This window comes from Pseudorca crassidens, chromosome 7 (genome assembly GCF_039906515.1).
Source record: "Pseudorca crassidens isolate mPseCra1 chromosome 7, mPseCra1.hap1, whole genome shotgun sequence".
In the NCBI taxonomy this organism is placed as follows: Eukaryota; Metazoa; Chordata; class Mammalia; order Artiodactyla; family Delphinidae; genus Pseudorca; species Pseudorca crassidens.
In genome coordinates, this window is record NC_090302.1 from 64,637,064 (window position 1) to 64,644,249 (window position 7,186).

Below are 7,186 nucleotides of genomic sequence, written 5' to 3' on the forward strand. Positions count from 1 at the left end.
TATCCTCTGCTTTAGCTCCTCTCTGAAGTACCTGGATAACAGTATTTGATGCACATTTCCTGAGTTGTTTTACTGATGTGAAAAACCCCCACCAAGTGGAAGATGTTAACTACTTGATGACCGTGAGCACATCACCCCAGGCCTCCTGGAGCTTAAGGACTAATAATGTTAACCCCTGTGACACCACCTTGTTACCTCACCATCAGCCAATCAGAGAACTGGGCATGAGCTGCTCACTTACCTGGCGACCCCCCTCCCTCACCTGGCTTTTAAAAATGCTTTGCCAAAACCTTCGGAGAGCTCGGGGCTTTTTAGGGCAGGAGCCACCCGCGTCCTTGCATGGCCCTGCAGTAAACCTTTCTCTGCGCCAAACTCTGACTTTACGGTTTGTTTGGCCTCACTGTGTGTCAGGCACACAAACTTGCTCTAACATTCCTGTCCCTCCCTTCCCTGAAGGGACCTGCACACCCTGACATCTGGAACCCTGGCGCTTACTCTCCCCACCCCTACCCCGCCGTGCTCTGGGGAGTCCATCTAGAATCACCTGACAGAGCCCAGTGTCTCCCTTCCACCTTCTGCCGTCCCTCCCCTCACCCCAGGGCAAGGTGCCCCTGCATAAACTTGACATGTTTTGAGCCTCTGGGAATAGAACGCTCTTTATAGCAAGTGAGTCTGACACTTTGCTTTCAGGTACTCAACTTAGAAACACATTTCCAAGAACATGTGATGTACGAAAGTAGAGGCAGCCTGTACTAGAAATGACAACAACTGACCAAGAGTAACATAACGGACACATTGTGTTTGTTTGTCAGGAGGAACCATCCCTGAAAATGTAAGAAGCAAATCGACCTGGCTTTAGAAGAAAAAAAATCCCTGAACATTATTTATAATGTTTAGTGCCAGTCTGATTTATACCTCTGAGGTTTGGAAGGAAGAAGGTATGACTGGAAGAGTAGTTACACCTACTCTTTTGATCGTCCCTCTGACCAACACACTCACAAAATACCAACACATCCGTAAACTTTTAGCCAGGAAACATAGAATGTCATACACGTGCACATACCACCCACAAGCATTTATACACTCACCATTCATTTTGCTGTTCTAAAATTTCCACACAGCCCTGTGAGTGGAGTCTGGAATGGTAGTGGAAAAAAGCATTGATCTGAGAAAAAGAAAAATAACAACCATCACTGTGCAGGAGTAGGAGTTTGGCTGCTAACTGAAATTTAGTCATCCTCTCTAAAAGTGCTTCTTGCTCATATAAATGACAAGGCAATATGTATTTTCTGTGCTGAGTAAGCTGGAGACCCCTGTGAAAATCCCAGTGGAAGCAGCTATCGGTCTCATGCGCACGGTCTGGGCCAGCATGGTGGCAGATGCGGTGGCAGGTGAAAAGAGAGTGAAACTCAGTCCCTGACCTTGTTACCGAACCAAACTTGGGTCCTCTCACCCAATGCATAGTAAAGCCAATCTACTGACAATGGGTTGTGGTAAAGAAGGGTACTGCATTTATTGCAAGGTACCCAACGAGGGGCCAAGCAAGGAGAATGGGGAGTTTGTGCTGAAAAGACATGAACTCCCTGATGGCTTTCACGGAAATGTTTTTATTTTTATTTATTTATTTTATTTTATTTTTAATTTAATTTAATTTATTTATTTTTATACAGCAGGTTCTTATTAGTTATCTATTTTATACATATTAGTGTATATATGTCAATCCCAGTCTCCCAATTCATCCCACCACCACCCCGCCTCCCCCTTTACCCCCTTGGTGTCCATACGTTTGTTCTCTACATCTGTGTCTCTATTTCTGCCTTGCAAACCGGTTTATCTGTACTATTTTTCTAGATTCCACATATATGTTTTAATATACAATATTTGTTTTTCTCTTTCTGACTTACTTCACTCTGTATGACAGTCTCTAGGCCCACCCACATCTCTATAAATGACCCAATTTCCTTCCTTTTTATGGCTGAGTAATACTCCACTGTATATATATACTACATCTTCTTTATCCATTAGTCTGTCGATGGGCATTTAGGTTGCTTCCATGACCTGGCTATTGTAAATAGTGCTGCAATGAACATTGGGGTGTATGTGTCTTTTTTTTTTTTTTCCCCCGGTATGCGGGCCTCTCACTGTTGTGGCCTCTCCCGTTGCGGAGCACAGGCTCCAGACACACAGGCTCAGTGGCCATGGCTTACGGGCCCAGCCGCTCCGCGGCATGTGGGATCTTCCCGGACCAGGGCACGAACCCGTGTCCCCTGCATCGGCAGGCAGACTCTCAACCACTGTGCCACCAGGGAAGCCCAGTATGTATCTTTTTGAATTATGGTTTTCTCTGGGTATATGCCCAGTAGTGGGATTGCTGGGTCATGTGGTAATTCTAGTTTTAGTTTTTTAAGGAACTTCCATACTGTTTTCCATAGTGGCTGTATCCATTTACATTCCCACCAACAGTGCAAGAGGGTTCCTTTTCTCCACACCCTCTCCTGCATTTATTGTTTGTAGATTTTCTGATGATGCCCATTCTAACTGGTGTGAGGTGATACCTCATTATAGTTTTGATTTGCATTTCTCTAATAATTAGTGATGTTGAGCAGCTTTTCATGTGCCTCTTGGCCATCTATATGTCTTCTTTGGAGAAATGTCTATTAGGTCTTCTGCCCATTTTTGGATTGGGTTGTTTGTTTTTTTAATATTGAGCTGCATGAGCTGTTTATATATTTTGGAGATTAATCCTTTGTCCGTTGATTCGTTTGTAAATATTTTCTCCCATTCTGAGGGTTGTCTTTTCATCTTGTTTACAGTTCACAGAAGGGTTTTTAAAGGCAACATTAGAGGTGAGGGTTGTACGGTGCCTGATCAGCTTGTGGACATTCTTGTGATTGGTTGATGATGAGGTAATAGGGTGGATTTTGAGAATTAACATCATCATCCGGTCTGGGGTCTACATGCTTGTGGTCAGCATGCAGTTAACTTCTTCCACCTGGTGAGGGTTTTAGTTTCTGCAAAACAACTCAAGGATATGGCTCAGGATATTATCTGTAGCCCTTGAGGAGGAACTAAAGGTCCTTGACTTTGTTTTATAGCTAACCTATTATTATTTTGTCTTGTTTTGATAATAATAATAACCTATTATTATTTTGACTGTTTTCCTTTGTTTCTGCATTTTCTCACTTCTCTGATTAAAATTGCTCTTTGGAACTTGGGGAAGGCCTAGAAGTCTAAAGCTTTTCTACAAACAAGAGGTGGGGGATAGGGGGTGTGGTGGGGGTGGTGGTCTGTCCCTGGGAAGGCCCTACAGGGTCCTGCTCAGTTTCAGCCTCAAGGCTCTTGAACACTAATGAGAATCCAAGAGGCAAAAGGGGGAAGGAGGAAAGCCCAGTGGCCCCTCCCCTAAAAATGTGCTTGGGATGTGGACACAGACTATAAACCACTTGAAAATACCTGGAGTTGGATCAGTACAAATTGTGACATAAATGATTTTATTTTAAAGATAAGGACAACCAGGCCATAACGGAAGTTTGTCACAAGTCATACTGGGTGCCCAGGTGGAGCAGTGAAATTCTTCCCAATAGCTACCTTTAAATGAGCTACAATTACTCAGATATTTTTTGCCCCATGGCAGGCACCTGGATCAGGCATCCATTAGAGGACCATGGGCTTCTGTCATTCTGGGGTGACTTGGTGGTAGAGCACAGGACTTGTCACCATCGACTGAAAACTGAAAAAAAATACACAACCTAAAAGTTGAGAGTTATGTTTTATTCGGCAAACATTCTTAGGACTTCAAGCGCAGGAGACAGCATCTCAAATAACTCTGAGAGACCACTCCAAAGAGGCAGAGGGCTCAGGGAGCCAGGATATATAGGAGTTTTAGCAACAAAAGACCAGGTATTGGGAACATCAAAAGATTACTGTTAATAAAAGAAAACCAGACATCTCAAGTTAATGAAATTAGCACATTTCTATGTATGGAAAGATGCAAAATCTGGGCCTATTGAAATTATTCCTTTGATATGCAGCTCAGCTATTGGCAGGGGATTGGGGGGCAGTATCCTGTGTTTTCTCATCCTTAATCTCCTCAGTGTGCACCACTGGGGGTGGCTGCAGTCATTGACTGCTAGATGGTAGGCATTCTTTGTTTCCATCCTGAGTTCCCTCAGGACTCACTGTCAGGGTGGCTGTAATGTGGTGGCTTGATGGCTGCAACATCCTTTGTTTATGATACAGCAGGCGGCATTCTTAGTTCACATCACCAATATGAATTCACAGAAGGAAAGTGTGACCGCCAATCTGCATCATGCCCTTTAGAGGTACAAACTGTGTCCGAGGGGAACAGTGTCCTGAACATTTTCTTTTTACTTTCTTTCCCCCAGAAGAAAACAAAGACGGGCTTGCCTCCTAGTGCCTTCTCCCGGGCATATGTCCTTAAAATTGCTTTGGAAATACAAGATAGTCTTATGCGTTTGTGAGAGGTGGCCATAGCCGTAAACTCAGCAAACTAAGCTTCAGTAGTTCCACCAGATATACATTTCTCTACTCAGCCTTCAAGACCTCTGTAATCTGACCTTATTCCCCAGCACCCCACCCCCCCTCTCAGGTTGTCTCATCAGTCACCCAAACACACCAAGTCAGAACCTGGGAACTCTGCCCAAATGGTCCCCTTCTTCTGGAAAGTCCTATCCCCCCCCCCCCACTCTTCTACACTTCCTTTAATCGCCCTTAATATTACAGAATATCTGTGTTCTAGAGAACACAGTATCCATCAGTCACCCACTGTTTTCCAAACCCATCTTTCAAAGTGATGTTTAGGGAGAGTGATAATTGATCCATTCACCCATTTAACAACAGCTGCCATTACTGATTCTCAACCTTGACCAGCCATGTGTTAAATGCCTGCCTGCACTGTCACGTTTCATCCTCACAATAACCTTCAAGTTTCCCTGATCCTCATATGTTGTCCCTTTTATTGTTATGTAATATTATACATGGACTCAAATAATTTGTAGAAAAAGAAGAATAAACAAATAGTTTAAAATCAAACACAAATCATATTTTCCTCATGAGGTTAAAAATAACCAATCATCAGACCATGAATGAATCTCATAGATCATCTAGTCCGTGGCTCTGAACACACACGTTCTGACTGATTAGTTTTTTTCTTCTTTTTTTAAGCTCCGAAGATTATTCTGATAATTAGCCAGGTTGTAAAGCAGTAACCCATTCCAATTATTTCATTTTATAAGAGATTGGAAGGAGAAAGATGGCGCTAACATTTACTGAATGCCTACCACACTGCTACCTGCTTACCAACCTTAGTTAACAAGGGGTGAACTGAAAGTAAGGATGTCAGGGAATTTGCCCAAAGAAAATGAGCTGGATCATGGCAGACCCATGTTTCTTCTGTCCTAGCTTCAAAGTCTTTCCTCTACCTAACTAAAACCAAACTATTTAATTAGCATAAGTCTTTTACACAGATGATCACATTTATTTTTTGTAAAAAAAGATACCACAAAATAAGTACTATTATTATTCCTATTTTATGCAAGTGAAGAAATTGAGGCCACTACAGATGTAATTAGCCTAATGTCAGTTAGCTAGTACATGGTGAAGGTAGGGCTTGAATCCAGATTTTTTTTCCATTTTAGGGGTAAATTTTAATAGAACATGCAAGTTTTAACTCTTAGACCTTAGACAAAACTTTAAAGTTCCTGCTTGTTTCAGAATGGTTTTATGGGGAACCTAATCTGTAACAAAAAGTTGGCGTTCAGTGCAAAGGTGCCAACGTTTTTCAGCGAAGTGTACAAAAGTTCTCAGGGGCATGGGGCAAGGAGGTGCTCAGACATTTTCAGCAGCAGGCGTTCTCTCATCCTCTTGACGGGAGCTGGGAGAGAACCCCTGGAAGAGCTTCATCAAACACCCTGTAGCAACCTCGCTGTGTCGGAGCCCAGCGTTCTTGGTGTTGCACAGCACAGATTTCTTCAACCATGGCTGCACATTGAGGAGACCTGACGGCAGGCAGCCTTTCCTTCAGTTTCAGTCATGTCTTTATCATCCCTAAGGTCAAGTTTAGCTCCCATTAGGACGAGGGGCGTGTTGAGACAACGGTGTCCCACTTCAGGATGCCACTTCGCATGGACATTTTCACAAGATGCAGGACTCACAAGAGAAAAGCAAATTAAGAGTACGTCAGCTTGTGGAGAGGATAGGGATGTGATCTGCCATCATCTTCTTGTCCAGCTGCATCCATAAGCCCAGATTCAGCAGGTTTCCATCTGCCATAACATGGGAAGAATAGCTGTCAAAGACGGTGGGGATCTGTTCTCCAGGAAATGCATTGGTGGCATCCCACATCAGTAGGCAAGTTTTACTTACAACTCCATCTCCCACCACCACCCACTTGACAACCTCCATCTGGGCATCAGCGGTGGGGCACAGGGTGCCAGGGTCTCTGCCACCTTGCCCTCTACAACTGGAAGCTGAAGCCCAGCAGCGGCCACCACCCAAACCTCCAGATTTTTTATTTCTCAGTCTCGTGCTTCACACTCACTGGCTTCCTTCGCTGAGTACAGATGTGCAGATCTCACGCTCTTTCCTATACCTGCCTTTGACATTTCATTGTGTTTTGCACCTATTGCAACTTTATATTGCAGTATCATGGCGTTAATTTTAAATCCCCACCAGTGCTGCAAGGTAGAGAGGAAAGTTCATGGTTCTGGAATCAGATGGGCCTGGCTTTTAATCCCCTCTCTTGCCAGTTTTGAGATCTTGGGCAATGACAATAATTTCCAACATTCATTGAGAGCTTATATGTTCCAGTGATGCTGAGAGCTTAATATGCATTAATTCATTCACTCTTCAAGAAAGGAGGTAAGGCTTCCCTGGTGGCGCAGTGGCTGAGAATCTGCCTGCTAATGCAGGGGACACGGGTTCGAGCCCTGGTCTGGGAAGATCCCACATGCCGCAGAGCAACTAGGCCTGTGAGCCACAACTACTGAGCCTGCGCATCTGGAGCCTGTGCTCCGTGACAAGAGAGGCCGTGATAGTGAGAGGCCCACGCACCACGATGAAGAGTGGCCCCCGCTCACTACAACTGGAGAAAGCCCTCACACAGAAACGAAGACCCAACACAGCCAAAAATAATAAATAAATCAATAAACTCCTACCCCCAACATCT

At 44.0% G+C, this 7,186-nt stretch overlaps 1 pseudogene; it reads right to left on the reverse strand.

Annotated features, from left to right (window-relative positions):
* Nucleotides 1–5,822: 5,822 nt before the first annotated feature.
* Nucleotides 5,823–6,423, reverse strand: LOC137228357 (ras-related C3 botulinum toxin substrate 1 pseudogene; annotated as a pseudogene).
* Nucleotides 6,424–7,186: the final 763 nt, after the last annotated feature.